At 39.7% G+C, this 11,855-nt stretch overlaps 1 protein-coding gene across 5 annotated transcripts in view; it reads right to left on the reverse strand.

The window, feature by feature from the left end:
• The window catches only part of ARMC6 (armadillo repeat containing 6), an 817,201-nt gene extending 805,545 nt beyond the window's left edge, over positions 1 to 11,656 (reverse strand). For 2 of the 5 annotated variants that reach the window (XM_044053937.1, XM_044053934.1), the window contains exon 1: positions 11,558 to 11,656. The gene's annotated coding sequence lies outside the window, so the exon portion shown is untranslated. Of the gene's footprint in view, positions 1 to 11,374 lie in introns of all 5 variants that reach the window. The other 3 variants (XM_044053935.1, XM_044053938.1, XM_044053933.1) reach the window with 3 other exon arrangements.
• Between the last annotated feature and the right edge of the window lie 199 nt (positions 11,657 to 11,855).

Raw genomic sequence — 11,855 nt, forward strand, 5'->3', positions numbered from 1 at the left:
TACAAGCAGGGTTTGATAACAGTTTAGCATGCATTTTAAGGTTTTCTGCCTTCTGTTGTATGTATTTAACAGTAATGTAAAGCGCCGATATATATAAGTTGGGGGAGTGCAGGGGGGAACTTGGCACCCCTGCAGAAAGAAGAAAGTACTTTTAGTCTAAAGGCGATGACTTTCGAGATTCGCTCTTCTCTGGGTTTTCTGTCTTTTTTTTCTTGGTTTTTCAACACTAGACATCACATCTCCTTCTACTCTCCAGTCATTAGACCAGTTATAGAGTATAATGCCCCATTTGGCATGTACCTCACTAGACACCTGCAACAACTGCAGAGGCCGCAAACGTACCTCCCAAAAAGGATCCTAGGCCTTAAACACTTGTCCTACACAGACAGACTCAAAAAACGCTAACTATTCTCTGTCTAACATTGCCTACTTAGAAGCAATCTCTGCTTGACTTGCAAAGCCATGTCTGACACAGCTCTGTTAGAAATGCTACATCTAAAGAAATCCTAATCCCTCCGCACCACACGCTCCAGAGACCTCAACCTCATTAACAGAATCAACAGAACATGCTGGAGGGACAGATTCATACCACAGGGACTGCTCATGCTATGGAACAGACTTCCCATGCATGTCAAACAGAGCACCTCACTGTTCCTCTTAAAGAGAACTCTTGATGAGGATGGGAAATAGAAAATTCTCCCCAGGGATCATTCCAGTAGCTTTACTTGACAGAGGCACTGGGAACCTTTTGTGTTTTGTACTGCTTTTAGCATTTGTATAAGGTCTTCATTATACAATAATAAGTAGACATATACATATATATATATATATATACACACACACACACACACACACACACACACACACAAAATCAAGTCCACGTTGCTGCATATTTTACACTAGGCTTAGAAACTCATCCATATTGTGTGACATAAAGCTGGGAATTAGATTTAGCAACTGGGACAGTTTCTGCAAAATGGTTGAGCTGCAGAATGTTCAAATTTCTGGAAAATAATTTTCTTGTGTGGCGAAAGCCAGGGTACCTTTTTGGCTAGGCTTATATAGGCCCTAGGGTCAATAGCCTAGTACCTACCTATGAACTAAGGTCAAGTGACAGGATGCCGGGGTAATCCTATGGACTAGGCTTGTAAAGGCTCCAGAGCCATTAGCCTAGTACACACTTATTATATTATTAAACATGTGGCAGGGACAGGGGACTGAAGTTTTCACAGAACCTGTCGCCCATCAGGTTAGCTATGCCCTTGGGCTCAGTATATGTGGCATCATTAACTACCAATTTGGCACAAATCTTGGCCTATCCTTTTAGGTTAGGGATGTAACTATAGAATGCCTTGCGGTTGTCCTTTGCTGAGGAAGCTTATTTGGACTCGTAGTTTGCTTTGAAGGACATCACAACAAGTCTTATTTGCTTGTTTAAGCTGAGGAGGGAGTGTTTCCAGTTTAGGAGGGCTCGCTCATTCTTACTCTTAGATAGCAATTTCTTCCTCTTATTGTAAAGCCTGTTAATGGCAGCTTCCTTAAGGAGCTTGTTTTGGTCCTGTCAGATACACCCGAGACAGTGGGGGTACCCCATGTGTTCGTATAAAGCACTGGTGTAGAGTTTGACACAGCTGCCAGTTCCATCTGTGGGAGGAGGTGCAGTGAAGCTATTTATACCATCCCGTACGAGATTATAATCTGTTTTGGAGAAGTTTTTTAGTTTAGTTGCTGCTGGGGGGAGGGGGTATGGTGTGACAGTTACTTCGAATGAGACAGATTTGTGGTTAGATCTCACCAGGGAGGACCTCACAGTGAGAGTGCCACAGTGGTCCGCCATATTGGCAAGTATCAGATCCAAGATGTTGGCACCCCTTGTGGGGGTGTCAACCAGCTGGTCCAGGGGATAGAATTTATTATAGGAAGATGGCAAAGGAGCCAAGGTATTGGAAACAAAAAATTAGAGAAGATAGGAAAGATAATGGAATGGGAAAAGGCCGAAATGACATTTGGAATGCCAAGCTAATGAGTGCCCTCCCTATCAGGGATTGCTGGAGTATAAGCAAACAGAAAAGGATAGAGAAATCCTAAATGAAAGGCCTACAATGGTTGCGTTTTTAAGCTGACACTAAAACAGAAGCTACTGTTAAAAAAGGGACAATCAGGAGGGCATATAAAATGTTGCATGATAACAATAGGAATCAATTAGAAAAAGTCAAAAAAAGACTGTGAAGAAAGAATAGATATGCAATTGACAAAGAATCTATGGGAGGACATACATATGCCTAGTAAATAAGCAACACAATCTAGAAGACTTTGTTTTTCCTGGAAGTGTTTGCATAGATATGTTTACTCCCCAGACTGACACCAAAGAATTTTTCTTTAGGTAGATGGCAAATGCTGGAGGAGTGATGGGAAGAAAGAGATAAATGGGAACAAATGTTGAGTGTAATGAGTTGGCAGACTTCAAAAATTCCCAACAGAGTATTCTGTTAGGCATACTGGATAAGCAAATAACTATAACTAGGGAAATTATTTTTGAGCAGGGATACAGGATCTGAATTGTCTAGGCGTAGTAAGGAATCATTAAATTTAATTCTGGTGGCTGTTAAAAAAGCAATTACTAAAAACTGAAAATGAAAACCTAAACAACTATAGCTAAAATAGTGACTATTGTAACAGACATAAAAACAGAAAATGTATATATAGAAAAGGGTAGAAACAAATTACATAGCAAAAATTCAAGCGTGGGAACAATACATGTAGAAAAATGCTCTGGAGAAGGAAAAAGTCTTAGTCAGACTGAATAATTTATGTAATGTTGCTTAGATTACAGAATATATATAATTTAAGTTTGCCTACATGTGAAATTTCAATAAAGTTGTTTTAAAAAATATCAGCAAATCCTACTTTTATAGTGTTTGGGGTTAAGAGGACAATCTGGTGTGCAGAAAATGAAAATTCCTTCTGCATTCCAAGGAAATTATACGTAAATGCGACTGAACTACCAATACTACTACTGCATTGTTTCATACAAGACAGATTCCAGTGTTTAATTAGTGAAGCATCAATGAGCAACAAATATGTTACAAGTTAAAGAGCTTTCAGTGTGGTGAAGTTGCAGCACGGTCCAGAGTTCTTAACAGCTGCCTTAAAGTTTTTTTCCATTATGCCACTATGCCAGCCTAAAGCCTGTACAATATTAAAGCCCTTTATGCCCAACTTTATCTCCACACGCTTGTAAACTAACAAACTTTCCAAAATCCCACTCCACACTCTCTAAAACCTGATAATAACCATCCCCTCCCTACATTAATCAAACTAAGGAAAAAAGCTCCCCCTACATTTTTTTTACAAACTGTGACTATTTTTTCCTTACAGTCTTCATTAAATAACCTACATACCTCAGCTTGAACAACAGTGACCGATACTTTCTCAGCTGGTCTCTCTCACCCTGCTGTTCTCCTCTTCCTGGATTCTTCCATCCCTTTCACTTCTCTCTTCTCATATCCCATCTCGCCCCTCTGGCTTTATCCCCTCCTCTGAGTTTACTTCTAGACGCCACAACCCATTGGCGCCATTTTCAAACTCCCTGGTTAAGAGTAACCACTTCATTCTTCTCCCTGAGCCGGTTATGCGGTAGTGCTGCTTGACTCGCCTCCTGTACTCCACTCCTGAAGGTCCTTCCTAGCCTCTAGAATATAAGGACTTCCTCCTGCAAAACCTCCGACATTTTTCTCCTGGATATTTCTGCCTGCTAGCCTGGGCCACATAAGAAAAGAACGTCTGTGAGGACTCCCATAAACAATTATCTGGAAATTACTCCAGTCCTGAAGGTCCCTCCCAGCCTCTAGAACACAAGGCCTTCCTCCTGCAAAACCTCCAACATTTTTCTCCTGAATATTTCTGCCTGCTAGCCTGAGCCATATAAGAAAAGAACGTCTGTCGGGACTCCCATAAACAATTACCTGGGAATGTATATAGTCTTACACTAGATTTTATTACCCATGACTACTTTTACATGTTAGACTGCCCTTTTGTGTGTGTGTGAATCAGCAGCCTACCGCAGACCATTAAGCACCCTCTCCCTCCCTGTATTATCTGATTTCTAGTCTCAGAACACCATCTAGTATAATCTATAGGAGACTTGCCCTTTTTATCTCTGCCTGCTATTCTTCCTATTTCCACTAGGTGGCAGCACCTGCCAGCCTAAAGCCCATATAATATTAAAGCCTTTTATGCACAACTTTATCTCCACACGCTTGTAAACTAACAAACTTTACCAAATCTCACTTCACATTCTCTAAAACCTGATAATAACCACCCCTCCCTACATTAAACAAACTAAGGAACAAACCCCCCCCCCTGCATTTTTTACAAACTGTGACTCTATTGTTCTTTACAGTCTTCATTAAATAACCTACTTACTTACCTCAGCTTGAACAACAGTGGCTGATACTTTCTCAGCTGGTCTCTCTCGCCCTGCTGCTCTATCCCGCTCCTTTCGCCCTGCAGGCTCACTCCGCTCCCCTACCCCCAATTCCCACCCACTCCCCAGTGCTCCTACATTTATTCCCCTCAAATCCCCTCTCACCACCAGCCAATCCTTGCTCACCTTTCCTCCGCCCCTTCCTCCAACCTTCCTGACTGACTACCACCTCTCCACATAAGTCCCATTACCCTCCTCTCTATTACATCTGACAGACTCCATCTACCATGCTCTCTCCACCTCCTAAAATCCTTATTTCCACATCTATCCTCATCCTTCTTCTACTACCTCTTTACCATGCCACCTCCTATAACAACTTCCATCTACACCCTTCACCTCTTCCTCCCCAACCCCCCACACAACACACTTCCACAACATCTCTGCCTCTTTAGTTCCCTCCCACCCTATCCTCATATTAAAAGTAAGACTCTTCCCAAGCATTACTAAATACTACAAACCTAAACCTATTCTCTACCAGGCACTTCTAAGAACAAACCAAAAATATTCATTCCTTTTCTCTCTCACCTTTGCTTAGCCGGCGACATTCACCCTAATCCAGGACCAAACTTCACTCCAACAAGCCTCCCTAGCACCTACAACAAGTCCACCAGTAAATACTTCAAATTCTTCACCATCAACGCCCAAAGCTTAAAAAAACAAACTAACCCTCTTTCATGCCTGGCTCAATCACAACTCTCCTGACATTGTAGCCATCTCTGAAACTTGGCTAAAACCTCATATAAGTGACTCCAAATTCCTTCCTCATGGATATCAATCACTTCGATCAAACCGCCTAAATAGAAGAAGTGGTGGTGTAGCATTAATCTACTCCAACCAGTTGTCCTTTACTCCTTATTCTACTCCCATCCCTTCTTTCAATAATGCTGAACTTGTAACTGGCCTACTAAAAATAAACACCCATAAAAGCATCTGCTTCATTTCCCATCTATATTCCTCCAGGTAACAACACCAATACCCTGGAAGACATCCTCTCCTGGGCCTCCTCTAATATTAAGCTAGAAACCTACATATTGGGAGATGTAAATATAGACTGGAACATAATCAATAACCCTAACACCACCATGTCAATTAACCTATTTAACTACACTCAACTTGCTATTTCCATTACTAGGCCTAAGACCAAACCCCCAGGCTCCATACTAGACTGGATCCTAGTTTCTCATCCTAATAAAGTAATAAAATCAGGTGTCATTCCTGACCATTAGGAGACCACCTCCCTGGCTTAACCCATCAAGCTACCCATACTTCCCCACACTCTCACCATTTCATTCATATTCGTAACCTCTCTAACTTTAATCCTACTACTTTTTCTGATTCACTTAAGCAAACTAACGGGAACCCTCTAAAAACTCCTCCATTAGATGCTGCCATTGACTTTTTCAACACAACATTCTTAAATGTCCTCAATTCCCTAGCTCCAACAAGAACAAAAAGAGTAAAAATGAAGACCACCCCATTTCTTACCAAAGACACCAAAAGGATTATGCTACAAAGAAATCTTACTTAAATATAAACAGCTGAGAAACCTAGCCAAAAAACAAGTTATTAAAGACAAAATGTCTTGCTACATCAAACTACAAGTAAATTATGCAAAAAACCCCAAACAATTTTGGAACTCAATTCCCTCCTTAGGCCAGATACAAAAAAACACCCCTGTCGCGACACTAGCAAATCCGACCTTGAAATTGCCTCGCAATTCAATACCTTCTTCACCTCTTCTATTGCTGAGCTAACCAAGACCTTTCCCAACTATAACCCTCTACCCCACTCCACTCAATATTCCTCTCCCTCTGCTTCTTTTGAACTGAAACCCATCTCCACTTACCTAATAAAGAAACTACTCTCTAAACTTAAGCCTTGCTCCATTGCCCCAAACAACATTCCTCCCTCCTTCTTAAAAATAGCCTATGATGGTATTACTCTCCCTATCAACATCCTGATCAATAGATCCCTACTTGAATCCTATGTACCCAAACTATGGCGCGCTGCATATATTCTTCCACTTCACAAGGTTGGCACAAACTAGAACATCTCTAATTTCCACCCCATAGACATCCCCTACCCAATCTCCAAACTTCTTGAAAAATGCATCCACCTTCAACTCTTGCCATTCCTAACCAAACACCAGCTACTCTCTCCTACCCAACATGGCTTCCGCCCTGGACACAGTACCAACATCGCCCTTCTCTCCTTCTTACATACTATCAATTTAGCTCATGACTCCAGCAAAATAGTATCCTCAGTTCTGCTGGACTTATCTAAAGCCTTCGATACCATCTCCCATACCTACCTAATAAATCATCTGTCTAATCTCAATCTCTCCCACAAAACACTTTCTTGGTTCACCAGCTATCTTTCAGACAGGTCCCAAGCTGTAAAGTGGGGCCAGGGCACCTCCATTTTCTTTCCTACCCCCACTAGAGTACCCCAAGGTTCCATACTTGGCCCAGTGCTTTTCAATATCTTTATTAACGACTTTCACAAAGCCATACCTAATACCAAAAATGTGCAATATGCTGACGATTCTACTTTGATCTGCTGCACCTCTAACCTAACAGATCTGCAATTACTGACACAAACAGCCTTCTCAACCACTGAAAACTGGATGCTCCAAAATCACCTCTCTCTAAATGTCAACAAAACTAAAATCCTTCTATTCTCTCCTTCAAAATCCTCCCCATGGATAAAAATTCACTACAAATTACCAGCCATAACAACTCAATTATAGAGGTCGTTCCCTCTGCAAAACTTCTTGGTGTCACCATCGATGAACCCCTAAAATTTAACACTCATGTCCAGCTAAACATTAAGAAAACCCACATAAAACTTGGCCTACTTTTTAGAAACAACTACTTCCTCTCTCCTGCTACCAGACTAACTCTCGCCTCAACCTATTTCCTTCCCTCTCTACTGTATGGCGCTCCTCTGCTTACTAATTTATCCTCCTCACTCTCCTCCAAGCTGAAAGTATGAAGTATATTACAATAAATACTCCCGATTTGCTACCAAAGCCAAATCCTCCTCTCATCACTGTACCTCCCTTCACTCATTAAATTGACTTGAACTCCCGAACCAACGTGACTTTCTCCAACTCATCACAGCCCACAGACTACTGTTCAAACCTAATATGCAGAGGCCAGGAAACAGTCCGTAAGAACAATCCACAAATCAATAGCGTAGAAACAATTTATTACCGCTTTCGTCAAAGGACTTCTTCAGAATACTCAATTACAAAAAACAAGACTCTTAAGTAATGCTCTTAATTATTCAATCTATCAATTAATTCAAAATCTAAAACCATTTAAAACAAAACAACACATTATAAAAACAAAGAAACTATGTTTTCCTTTTTGATATCTAACTTGCCATTTTTTAGAAAACATTTAATGTTAATCATGCCATTTAAACCTGGACTCTTGTCAGATTTTAAACGAATCTGCCACATAGCTTCCCTCTGTTCAATAAAATTCCTAAAATCTCCCCCCCTCAAATCTGAATGACACACTTCTAAGACAGAAAATAAAAATTTCTTAAAATTAATGCACACTAATGAATGCTTAAATAAGGCGTTGGTGTCATTGTGAGTCTTCATGTCATATAAATGCTCACGTATACGTATTTTTAGGGGTCTAGTCGTCATCCCGACATAGTAAGCTGGGCAAGTACTGCAAAGCCCAATGTACACTACCCCACTGGTATTGCAGTCAATATATTCTGGTGCCTGAAAAGTTTTGTCAATGCTGTCAATGGCTATCAAGGGCCCCACAGAAAGAAACCTACAGGCATTGCAGTTATGACAGGGGAAAACACCTTTCTTGTTGATTTTAATCAACTGCCTTTTGTTAGTTTCTAAGGCTTTTTTAACATTGAAGGTGTTCCTAAAAACAAAAGCTGGTTTTTCTCCCAATACTTTTAATATATCCCTGTTCCCTCTTATGATTTTCCAATTTCGCTGTATCACTTTCTTAATGGCTGAGCCATCGATACTCATACCCAAAGAACACACCGGACCCCATGCACAACTATTGGTACAAGTGTTCAAACTTGTCGCTTGTGGTAACTTGTTAACCTTATTATCCAAAATGGCTGGATAGTGTGTTCCTCTTTTACTCAAAACCAGGCTAATGAGGTCATCCAACAACGTGTTGGGATACCCCCTGTTCAAAAACAGTTTTTTAATATATAAAAATTCTTGGTGTAAATCAGTTTCGCATGATGTCATGCGACATGCCCTGATGAACTGTCCCTTAGGGATGTTTTTAACAATGTGTTTCTGGTGGGCACTATCATAGTGGAGATAACTGTTAGTAAAAGTGTCCTTGCGGAATATTTTGCTATTAAACCTTTTTTCCAAAAGGTCCCATCTCAGGGCAACATCCAAAAATTTAATTTGTAAACCTACATTACCTAATATGAACTTTAGAAAACTATTCTGTTCATTAATTTCCTGTACCATTTCTTTTACTGTATCACCATCCCCCTCTATGATGAAAAACAGATCATCAACAAATCTAAGATATAATAAGATGTGAAACCTACTTCCTAACGGTGTTAAAAGGAACTCCTCCCACCACGTCATAACCAAATTGGCGTAGGAAGGAGCTGCAGAAGACCCCATGGCCACTCCCCTTTTTTGTCTATAATAACAGTCTCCGAACAGGAAAAAATTGTGATAAAGTAAAATCTCAAGAAATCTACAAATGGTAGATATCTGGCCTGTGCTAAACTGGTTGTTTTTACTTAACAATACCCGGATGGCATCTATTCCCTCTTCATGGGGAATACAGGTATATAGGGATTCCACATCTAAAGTAAACATAATATGTTTGTTGGAATCAAATTCACCAATATTGGCAAAATGATTGATTCTGTTTAAAAAATGCCAAGAATCCTTAATAAATGATTTCTGTCTAGTTACCAAGGGTCCAAGGGTGGCATCCAAAATCAATGAAATCCCTTCCGTGACTGATTGGGGAGAAGATACAATGGGCCTAAAGATCTTCCCACCAAAACCTAATCACCATCCAAAAACCCAAGCGCCCAGCTGGTCAGCTTCTGCTATCCTTCTCCTTAGCTAAAAAATGGAATTCTCTCCCCTCCACCTTGAGGACCTGGACCTATGACAACCTTGAACACTTTAAAACTCTTACTTCATTCCTACCTTTATTTAAACAGGAAATGCAACTGTACTCTTCACCCCACCTTACCTCTCAAGCTCTCCTTCGCTTATACTCAGGGCTAACCTCTAACCTAGCTAACTCTCTCACAAATGTAGATTGCATATTTAACTAAACTAAACTGTAAAATCTAGCCACTATGCTATATGCCTGTCTTTCTCACCTAAACAAAATTGTAATGGTTTGTTTTCTTTGCCAAATGCTACCTGTTATTTGTAATGCAAAGTTTCTTTACAATTATTCATGTAAATAAACTATGTATTGGAGCTCTTCAACCCGGGCCTCCACTGAAAATGGGCTCCTTATGCTCAGTTGACCTCCCCGGTCATCAAACTGGAATAAATAAATAAGTTACATCTCAAATATATCATACAATCACATTTTATGTTACTACAATTAATATTTTATCTATTTAGTTCCACAGACTGAAAACTCCTAAATATGAGATGTCCTGCAAGTAGTTTATGTGGCTCACAGGGCTAAGGCAGTTAGCTTGCATGATGGCGTTCATGGTTCTAATCTAGAAATGAAAAGGGTCACCACGAATCAACATGGCGGGTAATTGAAAAAAATATCATGGTGTTTACACAGGATTTATGGACATATACATACTAAGCCTTCTTAATTAATATTCTTAGTTTTCCTCCCAGAAACTATTAAATAACAAACAGAGAAGTAATGACAAAATATTAAAACAATTTTTTAAAATTCTGTTTCACCCAGGTATCTACACAAAACACAACTACTGCATCACTTCCCTCCAAGATGTTAACAGACGTTGCTGCACTCAGCTAAGAACATTTTTCAGAGTAGCACATTTATCACCTCTCTCAACTTCCTGGCAAAAGAAATCTAGAGAAAGCCTAAAATAATGAGGAGACAGAAGCTAAAAAACGGGTATAAATTTTAATATTGCTATTATAAACTCAAAAAGATGCGTGAATAAGAGGATTTGTGTGAGCATGCATTGTCTGGATGATATTAAGTCTGATACTAATTATTTGGCGACTTCACCCCTGGGTGATCTGCCAGAGAACCACAAACTTTATAAGAAACTGTCAAATATAAAGCAGAAGTCCGGAAGTTGAGAGGTATGGCACTTATTCAGGTATACACACGCGTACGTGCTTACTACATAGTCATATACGCACCAGCGGCATAACCACTGAATGCAATTGTGTACTCGTATGTTGTTATTGCTGTTCTCCCAGTCCACCTGGCAGTTAAAATTTTGACAGGTTACCCAAGTCGTAATTTATCTAAACACTATCTAGCAAACTGTACCCAGTACAGTGCAAAAGTATACCTTGCTTCATCCCTGAAGGATAAAGGAGGACTCAACACAATTTCTATAATATAACTTAAGGAAAACGAGAAATTCATACAATTTATAAACGTTAAGAATAACCAAGGACTACATGAATTAAATCAAATTTCAGTACGCAAGTAATATAAACATATAATACTACAACACACTAATACAAACGTCTCAAATATCTACAAAAAAACACGTGCTAAATAGACCTGCATAAAATATGGTTAAAATGCGAACGCAACTTTACAACACTTTATCAACGCAGAAAGAAACAGCTGAAAACGAACGTGGGTGGTATGCAGCACCAATATAAAATCTGAATACACAACAGTAATTTCTGGCTAAACCCCTCACTTCAGAGATGGATTTACCCACCAACTAGGCATTCGGCAATTAAGTAATGGGACGATATTTCCCTAATCTGCCCTCTCAACCACTTCTTTCAACATATACGCATGATTTCATACGATTATTACAATATTAACTACACGTAATTCCACTTCATGACAGTCACACAGTAAAACATTGAAACGCACAGACTAAACGAAACGTATTCACCTGCACTTCCTCTTCCGGACAGTTACAGTCTGTACTATGTACAAAGAGGAAACTACACACGCCCCTAGTAAACGCAGTTTACGTGTCCCCTACGGTATGTTTACGTCACGAGTGCAGCAACTCCCAAAAGCCTTTGCAACTCAACACTGTAGTATTGTTTTTAAGTAGTAAGTGAAAAATTATGAGTTTTACTCCATCACTTTTGGGAATTTTTTGCCTGAATGCACTTTTCCATAAACATTGACAAGAATAATAGAATTGTGTTTTTTTTTTTTTTTTTTTTATCGAGCACATTTCT

This window comes from Protopterus annectens, chromosome 13.part0 (genome assembly GCF_019279795.1).
Source record: "Protopterus annectens isolate FY-2018-M chromosome 13.part0, PAN1.0, whole genome shotgun sequence".
In the NCBI taxonomy this organism is placed as follows: domain Eukaryota; kingdom Metazoa; phylum Chordata; order Ceratodontiformes; family Protopteridae; genus Protopterus; species Protopterus annectens.